This window comes from Arvicanthis niloticus, chromosome 10, assembly GCF_011762505.2.
Source record: "Arvicanthis niloticus isolate mArvNil1 chromosome 10, mArvNil1.pat.X, whole genome shotgun sequence".
NCBI classification, from domain to species: Eukaryota; Metazoa; Chordata; class Mammalia; order Rodentia; family Muridae; genus Arvicanthis; species Arvicanthis niloticus.
Genome location: NC_047667.1, coordinates 31,638,759 through 31,666,149, shown reverse-complemented (window position 1 = coordinate 31,666,149; position 27,391 = coordinate 31,638,759). Strand labels below are relative to the sequence as shown.

The 27,391-nt window shown below is 37.8% G+C and overlaps 1 long non-coding RNA gene across 1 annotated transcript in view; it reads left to right on the top strand.

Annotated features, from left to right (window-relative positions):
* Window positions 1–436: 436 nt before the first annotated feature.
* Window positions 437–27,391, top strand: part of LOC143443794 (uncharacterized) — a 47,938-nt gene continuing 20,983 nt past the window's right edge. Inside the window, exons 1-3 of the long non-coding RNA XR_013113085.1 lie at window positions 437–603; window positions 11,155–11,238; window positions 12,868–12,923. This is a non-coding gene — a long non-coding RNA (uncharacterized LOC143443794). The remainder of the gene's footprint in view (window positions 604–11,154; window positions 11,239–12,867; window positions 12,924–27,391) is intronic.

The window sequence follows — 27,391 nt, the reverse complement described above, 5'->3', positions numbered from 1 at the left end:
GTAAAGTGGCAAAGAAAAGTCTTCAACAAGCAAAACTGCAAAAAATGACCTTTGCTTGAGACAGGACAAGTTTCCTAGAAGCAGAAACCAGCCTGGAATAGGTTTAGATTGACTGAGGCTGCTGGAAAGACACTCTCCACCCTGTTGACCTGCTTGCATTACGCTCCAGGTTCCCATCCTTTGTAAGCTGTTACCTGTGCTGGGGTGGGCTTTGGTGATGCAACTGTTTTTGAGTCATTTCTGCTGCTATAAGTAACTTCAGTAAAACTCATTGGTTCAATAAGTTGGACTTTGGTAGTATCCTTGCTTCGGTCTGTCACAGGCTCGCTGTCTGGAGTGAGTAGACGTGTGTTGTATCTCCTGAGGAAAATATTTGTCACACAACTTTCCTTCCCCCTTCCATTTACCCTCCCCTCCTCTACTTTTTCCTCTCCCCTCCCCTCTTTTTTTCTCCCCTATCTTTCTGTTCCCTTTTCCCCTCCCTCCCTCCCTTACTTTCTCCTTTCCTCCCTCATCTCTTTCTTTTTGACGAGGTTACCATGTAAACCAGGCTGACCTCAAGATCTTGCTTCTCCTACCCAGTCTCTCACTGATGGGATACAGGTATGTACCATCATGCTTATCTTGAGAGTATTTTGCCATGTTTTGCTCCTATATTCACACTGATGTTAGTTTATGGCTCTCTCTCTCTCTCTCTCTCTCTCTCTCTCTCTCTCTCTCTCTCTCTCCTCTCTTTCTTTTCAGTGTTTTGTCTGCTTTTTCTATCAGGTGTACTGGCCACACAGAATGATTTGGAAGTGGGTCCTCATTGTTTACTTTTTTGAGAAGAAGAAAGCAAATTGTGTACTAACGAGGCGAGTGTGCTGGTTTATTTTTCATATAAAGAGTTAAATATTGGCGAATTAAAATTTTGATTTTATGACTGTCAGCACTGAGGAGGCTGCTTTGCTCAGATTCAAAGCACAATATGGTAGAAGTATGCTCAGGGTCATTTCAGAAAGTGTTGGGATTCTGTCCTAATCTCATGCCAAAATTCACTTAACAGTTTTGTGAAACTCAGGTCAGTGATCCACGCAGCAATTATCACAAAGTTATATTATGCTCACACATATGGTCCCAGATGGCAGTTTTCATGCAAGTATATAATTAATGTGCTTTGGCCATACCCTCTGTGCTGCGTGGCCTTCCCCTCCCTGATCTTCCCTTTCTCGTGAATCTCATATTGCCCTGGTCTCATTTCCATGTTGTCTGTACACATAGGATTTTATGTATCTATAAAATTTAGGATCTACAAAGAGATGGTTGTCTTTCTGAGAACACACCTGGCTCTTCCCAAGGGTGCTGGGGAGCCAATTCGAATGCTCATGCTCGTTTAGCTCGGCAGGCGCTGGACTGACTGAGCTACCTCCCTACCCGTTACTCACATTCTTGATCTTAAGACCTTGAGTCTCTGCTTATTTTTCTGTTTTGTTATCTTTTCTCTCTCATACATTGTGTCACCAGGAGGCAAACAGTGGTTCCTTCTCCAAAGTTCATGAGTATGTTAGTGATTATCAGCTACCAGCAACATCAAACCAATGGATTCCCTTTGACTTTCTGTCCAGGCCATACTCTGGCCACTCTTCTAAACCACATTACTGCCTTGTGTTCATGTTTTGTTTGGATCCTGAACTTGGTAAATCATAAATAGAACTGGGAGCTTCCTTGTGAACATTGGTTCACTTCTAAACTCATGCCAAGTTGGCATCTGCTCCCAGGGACCACATTAACATTGCCTTTTCTGATGTTCTCAGTGTTTTCCTAGGTTTCACACTCAGTTATTAAAGCCACGATTTTTCCAGTTCTCATTTCACTTGGCTTTTTGATAGCATTTACTATTGCTGACCACTTTTTGAGGTGGTTTTCTGGATTTCCTCTGCCCTTTTCTCTTTATTGACAATTTCCCCATATACACACATCCCTACCCCCTTTGACCTACCTCAAGATATTATTGTTCCTCAAGTTTCTGATCTTGGTATTCTTTTATCCATATTATACACCAATAATCTTAAATTTATTTTACTATACTACCAATTTTTCACAAACTTTGAAGGCAGCATTCTCAACTCTCCATCATCTGCACCCACTTGGTTTGCTCATAAGCATCTCATTTCAAACTTGTATCAAGTTAAGCATGTCTTGTAGAATAAGTATTTACTTGTCTATGATATGTAATTTCCAAAATTCATGGAACACATGTGCAATACCTTTTACTCTTTACACTTTTATTTTAAACTGACACATATCAATTATTCATAGAGGTTATGGAGGAATGTTTTTAAAACATTTTTATATTTGTCATATCTATCACCAAAGACCTTTATAATTTCTTTGTGTTGGGAATACTCATTATCCTGTCTTCTATCTATTGTGCAACATTCAATTAAGTCATCATCTTATTACACAGAGAAACTTTCTGTTTGTTCTGCATTTCACAGGTCAGTGATATGGATAATTATGTATCTATTCAATGTGGCAAAATCATAGAGTTTTATTTTTTTGACAACGAAGCTCTTTCTAAATCTAATTTTTTAACCTGTTCTTAAATCTTGTTATTTATATGTTATGACATATGATTGATATGACATGCCTATCTTATGATAGATATTTCTGTCATATCTATATATGCACATCCAAAATCCTGTTAATTTTTTCCCCTTCAGTTTGTTAGATCACTGAAGTTTGGATCTGTATTATTTCTTATTGTGATGGAGGTCTGACACCTCTAACTAGTTTTCCCATTTCCTCACCTTCCCCTTCAATGCTCTCTATTACCATCCCTTTAATACTATGACATTCATAATGTTGCAGGGACTCTATGTTGCCTCAGCTTGACACATAAAGACATTAACTCTTTGGGCACAACTATCTTCCAGCATTGAATATATACCCTCTTGTATAAGTGCTAGATTTGTTGATGAATTCTATCCTGTATGTGTACACATATAGATATAAATTCTTAAATGTTTCTTATAACACTCTATATCAATTCCCTGGTGTCACTGAATAATCATCCTTTTAAGTTTCTGATTATCTTTATTAGAACAACTTGATTTCATCATTTGAAAATCTACCTGGGTTGTTTGAAACTCTGTAGCCTCTGGTCAGGGCTCACTTCCTATTTTTATCTCAAGCCATATGGAGAAAGGTGTTAGAGCCCAACTCTGGAATATGTCTGCTCCCTGCATCTTGTTCAAGCTCTGCTTTAGTGTTTGAAGTAAGGGTGAGAAATTAGGAAGCAAACATCGTCTAATTATGGTTAATCGTGATGGTCATTGCTGATGTGATTTCAGTTTAGGCTTCAGCTGACTTCTCAATCCCATGCCAAATCCTGTAAGAATACCCTCACCTTATTCTGATATACATGGCACTATTTTTTCCAAATACCTTCTGTGGGTTGGGCATACCGTTACTTTGGCTTATGTCTATACAGAAGCCGTATGGTTTCTGTCTTTTTCCTATCTTTATGTCCTTCATGTGAAGCTTCCAAAGTAACAAGGCTTCCTTCCATATGTTCTCAGCCCAAATATTCCCAGTCACAAGCTATACTAGAGTTACTTCAGGATTTTCCAAATGGATTACTCCAACAGATGTACAGCCCCCAGAAAACTGGATCCAAGAACACAGCATTCGTTGCCTTGTTCAGTTATTCTGTGAAGCTTGAATATTCTCATGGAGAGAATAAAAGATATCAAAAGCATGAATACATTGGCTCACAAAGCCCTCTTATGATGCTGATGGTAGGACAATACAGGAGGCAGTGAATATGTATACCAATGGTGTGCCACAGAAGAGTGAAATTCTTATTTAATGATAGATATGCACTTAAAATGGCAGATTTACATTACGTTTGTTTTATCACAAATAGTTTCACCAGTTAAATATGGAAGATTATGGGGATTGCATAGGATGCCATCTAGAAGGATGAATACATACAGCTCTAAATTTGTGTGTTTATTTCTTCTACACATGTCTTCATTTAATACATCGTTGACTGAGATCCAAAGGCAATTCAAGATCCACCTCCAGTAGGTACTGGTCAGTTTCCCATCTTGAAAGTGAGACAGGAATACATCCATGATGAGACATGCTTTTTTTCTTATGGCCAACACCTTTACTCTTATGAGGTTTGACAACTAGTTCACCAAGATTCAAATAAAGGTAATTCAAAAGTGGTTAGGTGCTTAACCTTAGTACTCGTGGGTATTCAATTTGGTAAAGTAGATAGGGTCCTATCTGACCTTAGCAGGTCCCAGTAACATGTAGTCTTCTTCTATAACTTTCAATTAGAATTGTTTTTGATTGTAGTATACAAGGAGACACAGCTACAAGAATCTTCACAGATCATGATGGGAATCTATAATCTCAACACCTGTTCTGATCCTCCATGAACTATGCAAGTCTGACTTTGCTCTGTTTTTTTTTTTTTTTTTTTTTTTTTTAAATTCCAGCATGGCCCACATTTGACCATGTGGAGAAAGCAGCTATTAAGAACCCAGTGTGAGCCATGCCAGCTGGATGTAATTTTTAGAGTATGGCTTTCGTTCTCTATTTTCGGAAGGCATTCTATTCACTTTCCAGTTGGTCAGCATTCCTGAGACACTTGGTTCATCAGAGGTCACTCAGAGGGCTGGCCCAGGCATGAGAAGGAGGCACAGTGCTTTGGAGGCATCCTGCACACAGTCCTTTCAAAGGAAAGCAATGCCATTTTAACTGAGATACGACCAAGTTCTGTTATATTGCCGCTGCCATCCTGCAGCTCAGATTTCTCTAACCACTACTAAGTGACAGGGTAAGGGATTATCAAAGTATTACAAGTTATTTCAGAAATGCTTGGAATAGTGCACTTGTTATTTAGGGAACTTGCTTGATAGTAACTGACATTCTCAGATGAAAGACACTGGGTCCAAAGTAGATAAACCTTTTATCCTACAATGATTTACAACAGATGCAAAATCCCCTTCCTTTTTTCCCCCAGATGTCATTTCTACATTCAGGGTGATCCATATTCACATTTTAAGCAAAGGATGAAATGTGACAAAAATGTTTTTTTCCATATTCCATTTTTTAGTGAGGTGAAGTTTTCATACAATGAAATGTACACACCTCTTGCGGGGCTGTATAATTCACTGAGTTTTGATATCGGTATACCCCTGTGTTATTATTTACAAGGAAGATACAGATATTTCTAGCACCTCGACAAATTTGCCCATTCATATTTATATTCTTCCCACTTCCCGTAGGCAACTGTTAATGTGCTTTTCTGTCAGCACATATTTTTGCCTATTCTGGGACTTTGGATGTGTAAGCCCAAGCAATGTTTCCTCTTACACATCTGTGTTCTGTTCTTTTGTTCAATGTCAAGCTTTTGTGGTTGGGCATATTGCTGCATAGATTAGTATCTTTCTGAGTCTGTGCGATCTGTAAGATATTTTTCTCCCTCACAAGAGGAGGGGAAATCTCTTAACTATTATCTAAAGTATTTCTTTTTTTTTCATTCATTTTCTCAGGCCACTTGATCGTCTCCTGTAGATCACTGAAACATTGCTTATTTTTTTCCTCTTTTCTCCAGAGTGGGCTTTTGATAGTTTGATCTCAAGTTCATTAACTTATTTCACAAGTTTACATTCATTCACTGCCACATGGTTATAATTTTTTTATTTACTTGTTTTGTGGGTGAGTGTGTATGTTGAGGGGGTACAGTGTGTGTGTGAAAGTATGTATCTACATGTTCATGTGTATGCATGTGCATACAATGTATATGTGGATGCCAGAGGTCTATGTCTAGTGTCTTTCTCAAACACTCTCCGCATTTTTTGGGTCAAGGTATCTTGATGAACCTGGAGCTTGCTTATTCAGCTAGACTGGTTGGGTAGTGCATCCCATGTATTTTCCTGTCTATGCTATCCTTAATATACAGGTATATGAGTCTGACTGGGTTTTTTTGTTTATTTGTTTGTTTATTTGTTTATTTATTTGTGTATGTGTGTGTGCACGCACGCTCATGTGCACATGTGCATGCATGCAGGTATACATATACCACAACACACATATAGAGGTCAGAGGACAACTTTCAGGAGTTGCTCCACTCCTACTACCTTGTAGGATCTGGGAATCCAATTTAGGTCATTTTGCTTGTGTACAAGCATCCCAACAGCCTGTGCCTGGCTTTATATGTAGGTGTTAGAGATCTAAATATAGGTACTGGTGCTTGTGGAGCAAGCACTTTACTAAGCTATGAACTGGTCAGGCCCCCATTAAAAGCTTGCAGTAACTCTACTATCTTCCTCCCCTGTGTGCTAACTATTTGGCTTAGTGAATAGTTCAGTTATTGGCTTGCCACCTTTGTGTTGGGTATCTTTGGTCAATAGTATTGTTCTAACATATTTCTAGAATGTTCTGAAAGTTTCCTAAGCCCTTCTAATTGATAGGATTCAGATTCCAAACTCCTTCCTGATGTGTAGTAAACAGTTTTCTTTTTTCTTTCTTTCTTTTTCCCCTTGAGACAGGGTCTCATGCTTCTCAGACTGGCCTTAAACTTGTTATGTCTCAAAGAATGACCTAGAAGTGTTCTTTCTGACACCACCTCCTGATTATAAATATATCCCCACAGCAGGTTTATGTGGTGTTGGGGATTGAATGCAGGACTCCATGCATTCTAGGCAAGCACTCTACCAACTGAGTTATATTGCGACCTCCACAGCAAATAAATTTCTTACTCAGTTCTTTTATATTTCCTACTATTTTTCTTTTCTTTCTTTTTTTTCTTCTTACAAGGTTTTTGGAGTTTATCTTTGTTAAGCATAGTTTCAAGGCGATAGCCAAGAGTTTTATAACAATTTATATGTAGCTCTTGGAGGCCATTCATTGGGCAGAGCTGAACCCTGCTCTCTGGCTTCTTAATTTAATGATGTGCCTTTCTGTCTGAGTTTTCTGTACCCTGTATCACATGTGCACTGGCAAGTGTTTTCAGGAGAAAGGCAGGGAATTGTGGACCTCACTCAATAAACGGAGTTTGTTATGTTCAAAAATCTAACCTTCACTGGAAGGTACTCTACATACTACCAAAGGAGAAAGGCAAACAACAATCCAGCTACAACCCCTTTGATCTGCAATGATGAGCTGCCTGCAAGATACACTGATAGAATAGTGAAGTGTATTGTTCCTTTATTCTGTCGAGGCAGGGTCTCATGGAACCTGGGCTGGCCTCAGATGTACTATGTAGCTAAGTATGACCTTTAACTCCTGTCTGCCGCAAGATCCTGGGTGTCAGAATTACAGGCAAGAGCTAGCATGACTTTAAACACTTTTATGCTTTTGAATGTATTAAGTGAGAGACTATCTTTCAGGAGTTCATTCTAATTCAAAGCACCTAGTTAAACCTGGGTTTAATCTTAAAACAAAATCTTTTGGAAATGTTCAAATAAATATTTATATTGTTTCTTTTCCTCCCTGGCATCATCTTCTCTTTTTTTTTCCAAAAAGAATTTTTTTTTTTATTCTTATTTTTTCTCTCAATGCTGCAGCCTTTTTACCCTCAAGAACATGTCTACTCTTTTTACCCCTTCGCACATGTCTACTCTTTCCTCAATATTTTTACTGCAATGCTCCTTGAGTTACAAATTCACCATATATTGAAAGTATCCTAAGCAGAAAATGCATTTAGAATACTTAACCTACAATCATCCCAGCTTAGCAACACAGCACCAGGTAGAATTTAGGCTGTTTTAACCTTATGCCCACATGGCTCACTGGGAGTTGTGGCTGGCTTGAAATGTATCGCGCAGCATACAGTCAGCACAAGAAAGGATCTAAATTCAAAATGCGAAGTACAGTTGTATTGAATACATGTTGCTTTCTTATCTCCCATAGAGTCAAAAAGATTTGAGTTGGACTATCACAGACTGGGGACTATGTTAGATTATTTGCTCTTCTGCCCCGTGACAAAATGCCTGAGTTAAAGTATGAAAGGGTTTGGAGGGAAGCTCCTGGTTTCCAAGGTTGCCTTTACTGAGGCTCGTGCCACAACAGATGCAGATAAACAGGTAGGAGTGCTTTGTGGCAGACAGGAAACAAAGATAAAAGGAACGAATATATTGAGCTCCCAACACCGGTCTCCAATGGCATGTCCCCCAACTTCCTCCCACAAGGACCTATCTTCTAAAGATTCTACCACCTATAGGCAGTTCCAAAGCTTCCAAATGGAATTTCAGGCTATCCCACTATGGGCCCTTATTTAAAATGCTTTATATATAGTTACAGAAACTACCATCAAATACTTAACATTTCAGTATATCTTCAATACTATTTTATCATTTATGGGTTGTTTTGATTTTGGAAGTCAGAAGTTACCTAATATGGGCTCCAAATGGCTGATAATGCTTGATATTAAAATTTTGGAGAAATAAATGAAATTGGATATGGTGGGGAAAAAAAAGAAGAGCTTTTCTTATGCAATCAGGCTGGCTGCCTCAGAGCTTTCCCTCCTTATCTTCATCACAGAAGCATGGTTGGTTGTATGACCATCACAAAGATGCTATGAACTACCTGAGAAGCCTCTGATAGTCTATTTCCAAACCAGACAAGTTTGCCTTTAGCTCTCTCTAAAAGAAGAGACAAAATCTTGTTCTTTCTATAGTGCTTCACTGTAATTCCTGAGTAGTGTTCTATCGCTATGAAGAGACAACATGTTCATGGCAACTCTTATCAAGGAAAGCACTTAATTGGGGTTGGCTTACAGTTTCAGAGGTTCAGTCCATTGTCATTATGGTGGGGAACATGGTGGCACACAGGCAGACATAATGCTGGAGAAGCTGAGAGTTCTACATCTGGATCTGCAGGAAGCAGGGGGAGAGATACTGAACCTGGTTTGAGCTTTTGAGATCCGAAAGCTCACCTCCAGTGGTACACTTCATCCAACAAGGGCACACTTCCTCCAACAAGGTCACACCTCCTAATCTCTTTGATGTAATACCACTTTCTAATGATCAAGCATTCAAATCTATAAGCCTTTGGAAGCCATTTGTATTCAAACCACTACATCCTGCTATGTGACCATATATTGTATGAGAGGGAGGGTGTTGTTTTTTGCTCATCTGTGTATTTCCTATGCTTAACACACTATATATGTAATAGTATATTTAATAATATATAAACACACCATCTTTCCCTTTCAGCCAATATCGACACTGGTGGAAACTCTTAGCATGTAAACTTTTAGATATTATAAATTATAAATGACACATAGCTAAGATTATATAACTAAATATATGTCTTTTGTGTATGATAATATATCCTAGAAGATAGTGATAGATATTTTATGGTTGTCATCACTATGGTCTCTGGATAATACAGAGATGTTTTCATAGAAAGTTTGAAGATTTAATTTAAAAGAACTTTTATAATTTTATTCTTCTTGTATACAGAATGAGTCTGATAAAAGCCGATTGGTTGTCAGTATCCATTTTTTGCCTCAATACCACCACTGAATATGGCCATACTAAAGTAGGGGGGAGGGAATCCTTGTGGAGAAGTTTAGGCTAGGAGGCTGGATGAGAAGAGCTGAGGGGAGCCACAGGTGTTGAGAGAGCCAGAAGCCAGCATGCACTTAGGTATGCTAATGGACACCACAGCCATTTGTTCCAGGTTTTCTGTGGACTAAACAGTGGACAGTGTCATGGTAGTAGATACACTAGACAAGAGGTTACATTTAAACCATAGCTAGGAAGTAGAGAGAAGTGAGCACTGGTGCTTAGCTCACCTCCTGCTTTGGGACCTTTTCTTACTCTGGGATCTCATCTCATGGAGTGGTACTATACACATTCAAGATAGGTCTTCCTACCTCTGACATGCCTGGAGATTTGTTTTCTAGTTGATTTGAAAACCCATCTATATTGGAATCATGGCTACCCATCAAATAAAGCATTTTATATTTCTAATCATATTGATACTATGAATTAAAACATTAAAATTTCTTAATTATTATTGTTGTTTTCAATATTATCAATTAGGCATGCATTCAACTTGATATCCTTACAGCAACATTTGTGCTCCCAAGAACAATGTTTTTTTTAAATTATTTGTGGCTTGATATAGTTAGCCCAGCTGTAGAGAAAGTAATATCATAATCTCAGTAGTTATAGCTAGGGAAAAAAAGAAAAATACATAAATGTTTGTCAAATGACAACAAACAGAACTTTTTTTTTAAGTTTCTGGCTATTCTTCAGAATATCAGGAAAATAGGAAGATGTGCAAAAGATTATTTGGGTGATATGTCTTATTGAGAAGTTAAGTAAAATATAAATTTTACAATTAAAATACTAACATAGGAACAAATTTTACTTTATAAAGACATACAATCTTACATAAGTGGGACATCTTATGATTATCTATGTCCTTCACAGGCTTGATTGATATCACTTCATTTATAATCAAGTTATGAGAATAATAATCAAATCCAGATACTTATTTCTTTAATTCCTGTGTCTAATTTGGATATAGCTGTGAACAACCTGTACTGAATATCAGATATGTCACTCCATTGTTTGATAGGGGAAACTTGGTGTGGGTGTTGGAATAAGAGCTGACTCAATATACTGTAATCTAATTTTTGATCAAGATCAATTTCTATGACTTTAGTTTCAGACTTAAACTGTAGGCACACAGTGAGTTCTGCTGGTGCTTTACCAGAATAGAAATGTGTACAGGATTGGTAAGGACAGAGAGTTTTTGTTTTTTAGTTCACTGTATGTACTGCCTATCCCTAAGAGAAAACATGGTTTGGATTCTTAACTAACTTAGTAGATTTTTTTTTCTATAAATATGAAAAGACTGTTATTTGTCTTCCCACAGTAAATCTCTTCTGTATATTACTCAGTATTACTTTTCTATTTTAAGATCCTAGTGAAAACATGCTTCAGAGTCCCAGCATTCCAATCTCCAGTTATAAAGCTCCTCCCCAGGTGGATGTAATGTTAGGCTCAGATTTGTATCAGCTTTCATGTGATAGAAGTGGGCTTTCAGCCCACTTTCTTCTATGACTTTGGGAAAACAGCTGCCAGGGTTGGTTTGAGACCTTTATCACTTCACTCACTTACTGTCCCTTTGCTCCTTCAGTCTTGACCTTTGGCCTTCTCTCAGGAATGGAGATAACTTGAAACTCCCAGTCACAGAGAAAGAAATTGAACATCGAGGAGAAAGGTAAACTGAACAAAAACTATAGCCGTGCATTTGAAAAGAATAGAAATCTCCTCTGGGTATTTTCACACAGAATCAGCTTATAAAATCAGATAGAAATGTTTTATTGTTTTAGTTCCTTTGTCTAGAAGCATAAAAAGGGTTGAAGAGATGGAGGACCATAAAGTCTTATTTGGAAAAACACTCTGGTGGTCTCGTTAGAGAGACTTCAGGTTCCTGAAGAAAGCCTTCATTCTTTTTTTTTTTTTTTTAACCTCTTTCACTTGTAAATAGAGTAAATCTGTGAATTCTCTGAAAAAATTCCACGAGTTCTTTCTGAATTTTGAACATCTGTGTTTCACCTGGAAGCCCATACCTTGTAACTTTGAACAGATTGCTAATTCTTTTATTGCTCAAACATTATTCTTTTGCATTCCTCCAAATGCTTGCAAAATCATTCAGGTTTATTCACACAAAAGCAGCATACACATAAAGCCCCCATCATGTGTGTTATCAATATGGTTTATTTGTTCATGGCATGCAATAATATCTGACATATTTACTTATTCACTTGTATTTTTTCTGTATTCTCATTAGACACAAAATTTTATGAAAATGATACTTCTCTTATGTATCTATGTTTAGTCTCTTAGGTAATGTCAGGAGCACAATAGGCATTTGGTGTTGGTTGAACACAGACTCACTCTCCAAATACCTTTTGTCTTAGTCATTAATATATGGCTGTGAAGAGACACCATGACCAAGGTAACTATTATGAAGTAAAAGAAAGCATTTAATTGTGAGGTTGCTTATAGTTTCAGAGGTGTAGTCCATTTTCATCATGGCAGAGAGTACGGCAGGATATATGCAGTAGCTGAGAGCTACATCCTGATTTTAAGGCATATATATCTCTATATCTCTCTATCTATCTATCTATCTATCTATCTATCTATCTATCTATCTATCTATCAAAAGAGAGGAGAGAGACCAAGCTTAGCATGGATTTTTGAAACTTCAGAGCTCATCCCCAGTGACATACTACCTCCAACAAGGCCTTACCCCATAATCTTTCTGATCTTTCAAACAGTGCCACCCCTGGTGACTAAGCATTGAAATACATGAGCATTTGGAGGTCATTTTTATTCAAAACACTACATTCTACTCTCTGGCCCTCATAGGCTTGTAGCCATATTATGATGCAAAAAAAATGCTTTCAGTTCAACTTTAAAGTCCCTGTAATCTGTCACAGTCTCAACATCAAAAACCCAAAGTTCAAAGTCTCTTCTGAGACTTATGACAATTTCTTAACTGTTACCACTATAAAATAAAAATAAAAAAGCAAATCATGTATATCTAACATATAATGACACAGGATATACCACTCCCTGGTGACTAAGCATTTGTATATATGAGCCTATGGGAGTCATTCTTATTCAAACTACCACACCTGTCAAATGAAACTGTCCTCTTTCTTAACTTTGCAGATATTTCCCATGCTTCGAGTCACCTTTGTGTCTGATTTTCCTAATTGAACAATTTAGTAGAAATTTCACACTTGACAAGCCTATAATATACTTACTAATTTTTAAATAAGAACCCCATTGTGTCATCTATGGTAGGTGGTTACTTGATTTCTTCCCTTTTTATATCCAGTAGTTACCCTTATCCATGGAGGATATCTGGCCACTCAGCAGAATCTTGAAACAATGGTAAGTACAAATGTTAGCTACATATTATACACATGTAATGCCTTTTAACTCCTACAGACACAGACACAGACACAGACACACACACACACACACACACACACACACACACACACACTTTTAATCTGTGGGTTAGCCAAAGTAAGATATTAACAATAATAACTAAAAATAAAACCAAATGATTTTTAACAGTATACTCTAATAAGTTATGTGAATAAGGTCTCTGTCTTGCACACTATTTTACAGTGCTGTAGAATAAGTTTGTCTGTGCATGTGCGTGTGTGCATCTTGTGTCCAACTCATTAGTAGTTGGATCAGACATCTCCAGTTCAGAAACAATCCTCAAGTCTGTCTCCCTCCTTTCATCTTTCCAGTTTCCAGTTCACACAGGCCACTGCTGACTTTGCTACTTCAGTAGCCTCTGAGTAGTGACTCTGCTCTCCTTCTTGCCCCTTCACCGAGTGTTTGTCACAGAAGCTGAGGTGTTCTATGCAACAGTCAAAAATCATTTTGCTGTGCCCCTCTCTCCTCTGCCGTTGGGATAAAATTCAGAGACTTTCCTATGGTTTTAAAAGTGTTTCTATTCTAATTCTGGCCTCTCTTTACCTCATGTTGTCCTGCCTTTCTCAGGAACTTCCCACCTCTAATCTTACACAGCAACTAGGCCAGGATGTGCCTGAACCTGTTTGAACTTGGTGTATCTGCACAATGTTGTCATGGCTAGTTCATCTTGTTTTCAGATGTTGGCTCTGAAATGTAACAGTGGCCACCTCTCTTGCTCCATCACATTCTCTAAATTACTATCTCTCTAGATCTTAAACCATGTGAAATGATTTGTCATCTGGGTTCCCCCGTGCCCCACCCCGGACTCCAAGAACAGAAGTTCCTCAGGAGCTGAGTTAAAAACCTTGTTCTTTCTTACTCTGTGATATATCAGCAGGGCTTGGAACAGTGCTTAATAAAATATAAGACTAAACGTGAACATGTACAGATATGTATTCATAAAAGTAAAAAAAAAGAAGCTAAAATGTTTTTGTCATGGAGATATCGAATAAAGTATACTTCCAACACTACCAATGGGTACACAGAGAAAAACATTATGTTTTTTAACTCGAAACTTATCAGGAAAGAAAAATAGGGAAGAGTCTATGAAGAAGCCTGGTTGGGGTGGGGGAGGGGAGAGGCAGGAATGGTTTTGTTACTATTGAGGACATGCCAGTCTCCTGCTCACCATGCAATCTTCCAACTGCTGATTCTCTGAGACATTATGTTGTCAACTTGAAAATGCTATGTTCCATGAATCTTAAGTGGCAATCAATACTTTCTCTTAAAAAAAAAAAGGAGAATTTCAATTAAGTTTTAGAAAGTAAGGTTATCTATGAGCCGTAAGTAATATGTTAACATTGTGCTGGATTCTAAAGACCTGAGAACATTAACTTGGAATGTGCTGAGCTAGTGGTAAGTTGATATCCGGCCTGCAGTTGCCAGAGGATTTTTTTTTTTTTTTTTTTTTTTTTTTTTTTTTTAGTCTTGTCATCACATAGAAGAGAAAATGTAAGGGAGTCTGGGTCAATTAATTGCCTGGGTACTGCCCTGTCTTTTCCTGGGTACTGCCCTGTCTATTTCAGGCAGAAAAAAACTGAAGAGGGCTGGGTGGTTTACTCTTTAAGTAGCTTCTTGCTGGGGAAGCTCAGTTTCTAAATCCTAGAGACCATATGTGTTAGTTTAATCAGAGTTTGGCCCGGAGGAGATTTAAATGAAAGGAAATTCTACAATTAGAAGGTGTGGAAGTAGAAAGCCGGCTAAATCAAGCCCTTAGAGAGGCAGTGTGGGCTGGTGAGATTACATTCTCAGGACGGATAATGGGCTCCAGTTTTAAATTCCCGATTTTTACTAGCATCTGTGTCTGGATTCTACGGGAGTGGGGCCTTGTCTCAGGCTGTCTTTCCTAGCTTTCTTTACAAAGGCCTCACCTGAAAAGGGCCAGAGTCCCTTACTCGCTAAAGATATGAGTGCAGTTTGTAGCAAAGTGTTGAATAGGAGGTTTTGCTTTAAAATATGATCTTTCGCTTTTTCCAGAGGTTTGTTTCTTGTTTGGCCAGACTGACTTTCAACTCGGTTATTAGCTATGAATTGTCTCTAGTTAGATTATGTTGACCCAGAACTGCTCAGGGACTTTCTCAAATGGAAGGGGGATGGGGCCGAGCCTGGCTGCATTCCCAGTATGGTAGAGAGATTGAAGAACGCAGAAACCAAATTTAGAAGTTTTCCGGGATATGTCTTTGGTGATAGGTAGCACCGTACCAACAGCAACCTTGAAATGAGGAGCATACAATATAAAAATAAAATAATAGTACCAAAACATAAAAATGCAAAATAGCCCACCAGTGGACAATTTGAAAACCGCGTGGAAATGTTTTTCCTTGTTCACATGCATACCTACCGACAAACTCTACCCTTTTCTCCATCCCATCCTAGAGATCATTTCTTTTGTCACCTTCCCTGTCTTCTTAAATGTAGGATGAGCTCTTCTATCCACATCTGATTTTGAGAGCATAGTTTGCAAATTACTAAAGGTGAAGGAATGAATATAATAATTCACAGGAGTATTAGAGCAGCCAAATAAGTAAAGAATCCAATTTTATGCAGTATTTAAGCTATAATATAGTATGTTCAGTTGACAGAGATATGGTTGATGAGGGTGGGAAGCTTAAACATGTATGAGCTGTGTGAGGAGTTAACAGTGAAGACTTGAACTGTATTAAGGGAGAAGACTATCATATGCCAACCAACTGATTATACCCACTTTTCTGGGTATAATTTTCCTATTAGGGCCAACTCCGGTCTAGCTTTCATCCAGTCAGTTTTTGTATATAGTCTTGTCAGAGAAAATTCTAAATCAATGGTAATGTGGTCTTTATTTGACTCAAATATATTAACTAGAACACTTCCCTTTAAAGAACGATGTCAGGGACATAAAAGGGGGAACTTTTTGATGCAATAAATAGAAATGATAGCCCATTTGGTGTTTTGCAAGGTTTGTCAGCTTCAATTCTTATTTGTACTTGACTCTTCTCTTTGATGCAGAATCAGAAAATGTTTTAGAAAAGGAACATACCAACGCATGATAAAAATTTACTTTTGAAACGGATTTGAATTAGGTCTTGCCTTAGATAAGTTCGTTCACATTAAGCTGCTTTGAACTCTAACTTCTATTTAGTACTGGGGCTATATAAACACAATTAGTCAAACTCTGTGCAGTGAACCAAAATGGAGATGAGATTACCTTAAATCAAAATCTTGCAATAATTCATGTTGAAATTGGAGGAATCTGGAGCGTGTTCTTCTTTTTCCTTTTATGCTGCAATGAGTCCTGTTTAAATTATGTTATTCAAAGGGTACCAGCGCTTTCATACATTATTCATCCACAAAGATTTAGCTATTTTGAGCCACATCCTCTGAAAAAGAATGAGTTGAGTAAAATGATTTTCAAAGCATTCATAAATACTTCTTGGCTTTCCATAACTAATTGTGGTGTCTGTGTAAGGGACACTTGCTTCCTGCTATCAAGTTATCACACCTAATAATTCCCCTTAATAAGATGACTTGCAGAGAAGTTTGGTCTCATTCTGCTGATCACAGTAAGTTCAAAACAGAGAAACAAAGAGTGTTTCTCCAGGGATTTCGGCACCTTTTGACTCTTCCTGTGTGATCTAGTCTTTTCTTAAATATCCATGATTGCATGCCTTTCAGACAAAGCAATAGATCTTTTCTTATATGACTTTCTACCTCTGTGGATACTCACAGTCATGGGCTTATCCTCTAAGAAACTCTAGCTCATGTACTTTTGTTACACTTAGGACTATACACAGGGGCCTGGAGAGATGACTTAGTGGTTATGAGCAGTTGCTTCTCCAGATGATTCAGGCTTGATTCTTAGCACTGGCATGGTAGCTCACAATCATTTGTAACTCTAATTCCAGAAAATTCATTTCCCTCTTCTGGAATCCTGGGGCGCCAGGCATGCAGGTGGTACACAGACATATATTAAGGCAAAACACTCATGCATATAAAATATTTTTTATGTTAAAAAAGATTTTAAAACTTTATACCAAGGAAGAATATTTCAAATTTGGCATTTTCTGCAAAGGTTTCTCCTATCTGAACTACCTTGTTCCATTGTTTGACACAGAGGCTCTTCTGGTAATCAATAATCTATAATTATGATTTGGAAAAAAATCATTAGCAAAGCTACTTAATAGTCACATATGTGAGCAATTTTATAAAGCACATATTCTGTAAGCTTGTGAAGGATAATCTTCTGTATCCATCATTTGGGTACACCCAACATACCCAGCAAGCATCATTTGGTATAGCTGATATTCTCCAGTCCAGTGTGGTCCACACTTGTCAGGTTTCAGTAACTTTTTCTTTCTTTCCCTTCCATGTTTCATTCCTCTGAATTGCAGGTTCTGCTCTGGACTTATATCAATGTGAACAGGAGGCCAGACAGAGTAGGAAATTATCATTTGACCACTTCTATAAGAACAGGTGGAGAACATTCCAGAAGGAAAAAGGAGCAGGATCAAAAAGTGACAGCAACTGAGGCTGGGCTGTGAAGTAAGGAGTCAATGAGTGGGGAAGAGGGAGCAAGAAATGAAGAAAACCAGTTCTGCAGGAAACTTGGAGATGAGTTAAGGAGACTGGAGGAGCAGCTGCAGGATGTATAAGAGTGAGGGGCTATTTAAACATCTTGACCCTGTTTGCTCAGTAGGAGTAGGAGTAGAGGATGCAGAACAATAGCGATATCCAAAAAATTCTTGGAGCTCAGAGATTAGAGAAGGTGAAGGGTTCACACAGAGGGCTTAACATTAGCAAGGCAGCAAAATACATCATGAGTTTCTAATGAGGAAAGAAACACAGTGAAGATATATTTTTATGATGTATAAATTTTTGCCTAGACTATGACATCTCCTTGCATGTTCAAAGAGTAGTCTAAATTTTGTTGTGAAGGTGTTTTTCTTAAAAAAAAGAGAGAGATGTTATTAATATTTAAACCTGTAAAATATGAGTAAAGTGGGTTGCTTTAAAATCAATGGACCTGTTCCAGGACAGCTGAAGACTTTAAGGGCAAAGACCCATATTTTCTGCCTTCAGTTATACATTTGGAGTTTTGGATGCTGTCTAAACTTTTCTCTATCTCTTTCTGGCTTTCCAGCCTGTTTCAAACTCTGCAACTGCTTAAAACACACCACACCTTCTCTTTGTTGGTATGTTACTAAAAGTATTAAAATTACAAAAATTTCAGAGAACATAGAGGTATCCATGAGACTGACTTCTTTAAGAATACAAACCATATCATAATAATCTTGTTTTCTAAAATCACAGCAAAAGACCTGATAGTTTGAAACTGTTCAATCAACTGTTATGCATGGAAGTGGCACAAAAGGCCTATGAAGGGGTCAGCCAAGGTTAGATACTATGGGTTCACTGTGAGCATAGTGTTACATAGAATTCTGTCACTGCAATGTGAACGGTCAAGGATGAAGGAATTAAAAACGATTAGTAAGATAGCAAGCAAAGCATGAACTATGAAGATTACTGAGTGGGAGGCCTATGCTGGGTAGAAAGATCACAGTAGCCAGATTGTCATGGTAAACCTGGGTATAGTGGGGACAGTAAGGGCAACAGTGACCTTAGAAATACTGGGAGGTTGTTCAGTGGAAGTGAACGAGTGGTAAGAAAGGAAGGACTTGCTTATGACATTTATATTTCTCAGGATTATAATGTCAAAATGGTTAGAAGTGGTCAAAGTATGGGAAAAAATCTTGGAATTATTTAACAAGTATGTTTAAATTTTGCTACTTATATACATATTAATTCTTTAACATATAAGAATTTTTAAAATTACATGCATGTATTAAGGTCAGTTCTAGGTTGAGGGTTTAGCAATATAATAGATGCAAATAGTCAAGAAACAAGCATGACAATAAACACTAGTAAATAGTCAAAGAGCAAGCAAGGCATTAAACCCAATTACATGAACACTCCCGTGATCACTGTTTCTAAGGCTTATCAGGATGACCAAAGTATCTGAGCCTTCTTCCCTGTCCTAGCCCAAAGTCATTTTCATGTCTGAAGCCTACTTCCTTGTTCTAGCCTAAAATTTAGATTCCTGTCTGAAATTACTTCTTTGTTCTAGCCTAATGCCAGATTCCTGCCTGAAATTATGTCTTTGTTCTAGCCTAATGTCAGATTCCTGCCAAGCAGCCCCTTTCCTTGTCCTTGGCCCATGTCAGATTCTTGCCAAGCAGCCCCTTGTTATTTCATAAACAAGACTGAGTCTGTCTTAGGTCGTTCTGACAACAATGCCTTCCTTACCTGTCATGGAATATGCATTATCCCAAGCAATGCACTTCTGTCTTAGGTTGGTAAGGCTCTGTGGAGAATCTTACCCGTCCATGGCTTGCCAGCCTATTAATTTAATAACTCTGTCTGGGGGTCCATTTTTCAGGTTCAAGCCATGTACTTTGGCTCCCAACATGTTGATGATGTTAAAGAAAAGCTTTAACATGATGGGCAAGATTAAAAGAATTCCAAGGACAAAAAGGGCTTCATAGAACGAATTGGATAGTGTTACTTCTCTTTCTAGTTTGTGGAATATTTTTTTATAGAGTCAATATTAGGTTTTCTTAGAAGGTCTGATAGAATTCTGCACTAAAACCATCTGGTCCTGGGCTGTTTTTGGTAGGGATACTTTTAATGACTGCTCCTATTTTTTTTTTTTTTTTTTTTTTTAGGGGTTATAGTACTATTTAGATGGTTTATCTGATCCTGATTTAACTTTGGTGTTTGATATCTGTCTAGGAAATTGTGCATTTCATCCAGATTTTCCATTTTAATTGAGTATAGGCTTTTGTAGTAGGATCTGATGAATCTTTGAATTTCCTTAGTTTCTGTTGTTATGTCTCCCTTTTCAGTTCTGATTTTATTAATTTGGATACTGCCTCTGTGCCCTCTGATTAGTCTGGCTAAGGGTTTATCTATATTGTTGATTTTCTCAAAGAACCAGCTCCTGGTTTTGTTGATTCTTTGTATAGGTCTTTCTGTTTCTATTTGGTTGATTTCAGCCCTGAGTTTGATTATTTTCTGCTGTCTACTCCTATTGGCTGCATTTGCTTCTTTTTGTTCTAGAGCTTTTAGGTGTGCTGTCAAGTTCCTAGTGTGTGCTCTCCAGTTTCTTTTTGTAGGCACTGAGGTCCATGACTTTTCATCTTAGCACTGCCTTCATTGTGTCCCACAAGTTTTGGAATGATGTGTCCTCATTTTCATTAAATTCTAAAAACTCTTTAATTTCTTTCCTTATTTCTTCCCTGACCAAGTTATCATTGAGTAGACCATTGTTCAGTTTCCACGTATATGTGGGCTTTTCGTTGCTTTTATCATTATTGAAGACCAGCCTTAGTCCATGGTGATCTGATAGAATGTATGGGATTATTTCAATTTTCTTGTATCTGTTGAGGCCTGTTTTGTGACCAATTATAGCCAGTTTTGGAGAAGGTACCATGAGTTGCTGAGAGAAGGTATAGTCTTTTGTTTTTGGATGAAATATTCTGTAAATATCTGCTAAATCCATTTGTTTTATAACTTCTTTTAGTTTTACTGTGTCTTTGTTTAGTTTCTCTTTCCATGATCTGTCCACTGATGAGAGTGGGATGTTGAAGTCTCCCACTAGTATTGTGTGAGGTGCAATGTGTGCTTTGAGCTTTAATAAAGTTTCTTTTATGAATGTGGATGCCCTTTTTTGATGCATAGATGTTTAGAATTGAGATTTCATCTTGGTTTGTTCTTCCTTTGTTGAGTATGAAGTGTCCATCGTTATCTTTTTTAAATTACTTTTGGTTGAAAGTCAATTTTATTCAATATTAGAATGGCGACTCCAGCTTGTTTCTTGGGGCCATTTCCTTGGAAAATTGTTTTTCAGCCTTTTATTCTGAGGTAGTGTCTATCTTTGTCACTGAGGTGGGTTTCCTGTATGCAGCAAAATGTTGGATCTGTTTACATATCCAGTATGTTAGTTTATGTCTTTTTATTGGGGAATTGAATTCATTGATGTTAAGAGATATTAAGGAGAAGTGATTGTTGCTTCCTGTTATTTTTGTTATTAGAGGTGGAGTTATGTTTGTGTGGCTATCTTCTTTTGGAATTGTTGGAAGAAGATTACTTTCTTGCTTTTTCTAGGGTTTAATTTCCCTCCTTGTGTTGGTGGTTTCCCTCTATTATCCTTTGTAGGGCTGGATGTGGAAAGATATTGTGCAAATTTGGTTTTATCATGGAATATCTTGGTTTCTTCATCTACAGTAATTATGACTTTTGCTGGGCATAGTAACCTGGGCTGGCATTTGTGTTCTCTTATGGTCTGTATGACATCTGTCCAGGATCTTCTGGCTTTTATAGTCTCTGGTAAGAAGTTTGGTGTAATTCTGATAGGTCTGCCTTTATATGTTACTTGACCTTTCCCCCTTACTGCTTTTAATATTCTTTCTTTGTTTTGTGCATTTGGTGTTTTGATTATTATGTGACTGGGGGAATTTCTTTTCTGATCTAGTCTATTTGGAGTTCTGTAGGCTTCTTGTATGTTCATAGGTATCTCTTTCTTTAGGTTAGGGAAATTTTCTTCTATAATTTTTTGAAGATATTTACTGGACCTTTAAGTTGGGAATCTCCTCTTTCTTCTATACCTATTATTCTTATGTTTGGTCTTCTCATGTTGTGTCCTGGATTTCCTGGATGTTTTGGGTTAGAAGTTTTTTGCATTTTGTATTTTCTTTGACAGTTGTGTCAATGTTTTCTATGGTATCTTCTGCATCTGAAATTCTCTCTTGTATCTCTTGTATTTCTGTTGGTGATGCTTGCATCCATGACTCCTGATCTCTTTCCTAGGTTTTCTATCTCCAGGATAGTCTCCCTTTGTGATTTCTTGATTGTTTCTACTTTCATTTTTATGTCCTGAATTGTTTTTTTCAATTCCTTCACCTGTTTGGTTGTGTTTTCTTTCTTGTAATTCTTGAAGGGACTTTTGTGTTTCCTCTTTAAGGGCTTCTACCTGTTTACATGTGTTTTCCTGTAATTTTTTTTTGAGGGAGTTATTTATGTCCTTCTTAAAGTCTTCTATCATCATTATGAGAAGTGATTTTAAATCTAAATCTTGCTTTTCTGGTGTCATCGGGTAATCAGGACTTGCTATGTTGGGAGACCTAGGTTCTGATGATGCCAACTATCCTTGGTTTCTGTTGCTTATGTTCTTGCATTTGCCTTTTGCCATCTGGTTATTTTTAGTACTACCTTTACTCACTATCTCTGACTGGAGTCTGTCTGTCCTGCTTTCTTGGTTGTGTCAGAACTCCTCAGAGTCCAGCTGTCTCTGTGATCCTGTGATCCTAAAATCCTGGTTGTGATAACTCTTGGGAGTCAGACTCTTTTGGGCTCCTGAAATCCTGGTGTGCCCAAACTCCTGAGATCTTATGATCCTAATATCCTATGGTCCTATGTGTTAGAGCTCCTGAGAGTCCAGTCTCCTCTGGGTTTTGGGGGGTTGGGTGCAGAGCTGAAGCCTTAGGGATACTCCAAGAATGTTTTAATAAAGAAGAAAATGTAAATGTGTGGGGAGCCGACAGAAGGCGGCTATCATCCTTGGAGCCATCTTGAGCCATATACCCTGATAAGAGATTTGATTACAATAGCCTACAACAGCTGAGCACACTCTGATAACATCTTGTCTTAGATACCCAGGATCTTCCCTTAGGAGTGTGAGACTTAAAGGTGTGACTTAGAGATCAGATTTAGAGACAAGACCTAAGGGCATGATTAAAGGCGTGACTTAGAAGCGTGGCTTAGAAGTGAGACATATAAAAGGCGGGAGGCAGACAGGAGAGTTCAGAACAATTTAGAGTAACAGAGATTCAGACACTTGGAGTAGGAATTAGGTTAGACACTTGCAACAGATTATTAGGCACTTGGAAGTACAACTTGGAACTAGAAATTAGGTTAGAGAGTACAACTTGGAGTAGGAATTAGGCATTGAGGAAGAAGACACTTGGGCTAGAGAACTCGGAAGAAACATTATTAGTTATTAGGCACTTAGCACTTGGAAGAAGTAACTTGGAACTTAGAGGCACTAGGAACTAGGAACTAAGTACTAGGAACTCAAGACTTGGGACTTGGACTAAGAAGAGAGACTGAAGAATAAACAGAATTGAATCACACTCTGTCTGGTCTCCATTCCTCACGTCAGTCCTCACTCTCTCTCTTGCTGAACCTCTGACCCGTGGACCAGAGCTGCTTGGGGCAGTGCGGGCTAACAAGTTAGTCCCCAAGGCTTTTGGCAGTGTGGGTCTCAACATTGACAGAACGGTCTGAGACATTTTGGCCCCCAAACATGGGGTAGTGCAATTCTCAACATTTCTGGCCCCCAAGTGTGGGGCAGCTCAGGCTGCAACATAAATGTATATCATTTCTTTGTGAAAATTTAAGAGTGGCATATGCCATTGTCAAAATACATTTTTAGGTATGGGGTATTAAATATTTTAAGCATGGTTTGAACATACAGAAGATTAAAGGTTTTTTTCTTAAAAAAAGATTTATTTCAGTTTTTATTATGTGTACATGTGTGGGCATGTGTGCATGTGAATGCAGGTGCCCATGGAGGCAAGAAGGCATCAGATGCTCTGGAGCTAGAGTTGTAGGTGATTGTGAGCTGTCTTCAAACTGGATTCCTTGGGAGAGTATCAAGTGCTCTTAAACACAGAACCAAACTACTTCAGCTTATGTGAACACAAATGAGAAGGTCTTAGTATAAACACACGTTTTGCTACTTGTTTGCCAAGGACCAGCCTCAGCTTTGAGAGTGGGTCCTGAGGAAGGGGTGTTTGGAAGCAGCAAAAGAATGACTGGAGGTCAATTGTGGGTACAAGCTGACAGGTTTGTGTTCTACTGTAGTTGGCTCTCAGATAGCTGTGTAGATAATGTAAATAGCTCAGCTCTTGCAAACCAAAGCAATAAAAGCCAAGTAATAAAAGCCAAGTCTTTTATTACCAAGTCAATCATTACCTCAGGTTCTCTTTTGATTATCCCACAAATTAGCATTTTATGACCTTAGTCCCTTGATTCTTAGAAATGACACCAAATACTTTTTTTTTTTTTTGCATATCAAATGAATTAAGAAACCTGACTGGCTTTGTATCTTTCTGACAAGCTGGCTTAATGCAGCTACCTTTATTCTTTTAGGTCTGTAAAGCCCCTCATACAATTCATATTGTGTCCTTATATTTTGGATAGTTGAGAAATTATGTATTTTGGAACTTGTGTTTTCAGAGTTCTTTCCTACAGCCTTAAAGGCTGTCTGGAAAGTCACAGCCTTCACCATTTTGCTAAGGAACACATTCTCATCTCTTGGAATTGTGCTGTTTCTAACTATCAAGAAATCATTAACCTCTACAAGGGAAAGCATTCCCAGAAGAGGAACATGAAAATATGTACAGTGTCATACAAGTAAGTCCCACACCCACAGCAACTGAGAACACTTGTGGAGGTTCAAACCCTGTTAGCTCTGCTCCAGGGGTGAGAACTGTGTCATGCCATCCTTTCCACATGGCAGGACTTGGCATTTATTGATTATTTACTTTGGACACTTATATAATTTAAAAACTATGCTGTTTTACAAAAGGTTCATGATGATCACAGTTTAAAATTATTGTGAATATTTTGCAGTTTTTAAAGGTTCTTTTCTACTCTAAAGTTTAAATACTTGGCAATAGTTTATGAATATTAACTGCACATGGAACTATTCTTTGATGAATATTCTATAGAAAATACATAATGATTGTATTCAGTTAGAAAGTAGCATAATTAGACTGAAAAATTTCAACTATCTTATTAACTTATATTGTTTCATGATTACTAATATTTGATAGAACATAGATGTTTTATATAACACAAGCCAAAGTATGGGTTTTGTAAATGTGGTTTTCCTTGTTTTCAGAGGTTATTCATTTTATTCTTATGATTCTTACTAAGAATGATGGAGAAGATACATGCTTGTGTTTAACATGCTTTCAATAAAATGAAACCCAAATAGAAAAAAAGCCTATTATACTCTGAAATGACTAAGGTTAACAAAATGATTAATATCATGTTAGTTTAATCTAAGAATAAAGAAAATCTATATATAGAATTATATAATTTATATAACTATTTTCTCACTAATTTTAATTTATCTTTTATAATTACTGTTCTAAGTTCTGTGGTCCAGACTCTAGGGACTGGAGAGATAGCTCAGTGGCTAAAAACATTGGCTGTTCTTCGAGAGAGATCTGAATTTGATTTACAGCACCCAACTGGTAACTCACAACTGTTCATACCTCTAGTTCCACAGGATCTAACATCTTCTTCTGGTTTCTGTAGGCAATACACATTGTGGTGCACATGCAGGCAAAATATGTATATACGTAAACTAAAGATAAATAAATCTTAAAGAGAGTAGAATTTCTAGCAAGGTATTAAATATCTACCCTGAATTTTCAAGTATTATCTTGTGCCCTATAACTTTGTGTAACAAGCACATTATTTTGTATTAAGTATTTGAGTAATTAGCACTTATTTGTTACACTTGAATGATGTTTAGATCACTCTATTGAAAGTACCATGGCACAGTGATGTAAGACACCTTTTCACTTTGGTCTCTATGAGGAAGGGACTTTTCCATCAGCACGGCTTCAGTGATGCCGTATGCTCTGGCTTCATCACTGACAGCAGAACTCTCATTCTAGCAGGAGGATGTACACTGAGCTGTTATAAAAACATTCCAAATAGATACATATAGGTTGGGTTTATTGGCTAGGGCTTTGTGTCTCTCTCATGTAACAGTGAAGTAGGAGAGCAAGTGGTCCAGGACAGGCAGCATATCCTACCCTGCTATTCATTCTAATAAGCCTGGATGGTAGGATGGCTTTGCCACCACTAGTGTGTGGCTTCTTTCTGTCGATTTAAGAAAACTTCTAGAGGTGCTGTATTTCCTAGCTGTCAGGAGAAAACAGAAGAGGGATCTAAAGTCTCCTTTTTTTTTTCCCTTAAAGCTTCTCAGAACTTGCTCATGTTATCCAACCTTCACCACTTCATCAGAACTTCTGTAGACTTATTTGCTTTCAGGTAAGATTGGGCACTGTAGTTTCTATCCGTGCAGGTGGTAACATACTTTTATTTTTTCTCTTCTACCATCAATATATAATATGCAAATTTAGACAGTCCACCTTTTAAATGGTGTCTACTATCATTTTTCATAATCCTAAGGGTGGCTTCTGCCTGGAGTATCCTAATAGCCCTCTCTCGATGGTCTGTGTGCTCCCACTCTTGCCTCATCAAGTCACTGATAGTAACCACTGACTTTTGAAAACACAAAAACATCATGTGTCATTCTAAATCCTTGGTGTGTTTCCATTCCCACAGAATAAAATTTAAATTCTGCCCCAGATACCTTTATGGCCTAGTAAAGGCCTGGCTCTAATCCATCTGGTTCAATCCTGCATGGTGCTTTTGTTTGTTCTCTATGCTCTGGTTATTCTTGCCTAGAATTCTTTCTAGAACTCAGTGATAATTCCTTGCCTCAGGCACTCACACTGAATACAATTTGTCCTGAAGAAACAATCTGTTAGGATTCTGCCACACATATTATCTCTTGGCACTCAGCTCTCCGCTCAAATACCATCCATTGTGAGAATGTTTCCTAATTACCCCTCCTAAAGCAGAAGACCTTGTTTCCAGATACTTATCATCACATCACCACATGTATTTTCTTCCTAGAACTTAAGAAACATTGAAAGAGCCCAAGGGGTAGTGTAGTTTAGAGTGTTTGCTTAGCATGCAAGAGGCTCTGGCTTTCAACACTGCAAACAAAACATCATAAAGTTTAAAATCACTTACCTTGATCAGCTCTTACTATTTGTATATTTATAGGTATAGTTAAGTTCCAAAGAGATACACTATAGTAGTGCAGCAAACCTTCCTTTTAACCCTTCAGAAAAGAACATTGTCATCATTTTGATTTTGTTCGGATTCATAAAATTTTTACTTAGAAAAAATATTCTGGTGAATGCCATACTGAAGAGCTCTGGTGGGCAGGTGAGCTTTCTGGAAATGGCCCACCACAGCTGCAGTGGATGTGCCTCAGAGAGGCACTGGCCCAGGGGATTCATCTCTGGATTGCTTCTCGCTGCTGCTGTGCCTTCTCATGTTTATTATTGCTATGTTCCTCCTGTATCTAGCATGGTGTGATGGGCTGTGGGGAGATCCTCTCTGCCTATAGTTTGGTGTGATTGCTTCTTGTTAGACAGTCCACTCTATTGGGCAATTTTTCTGTAGGTCAATTGGAAGACAAACTTCCTTAAAAGTCATATTATTCATATTATTTATGAATA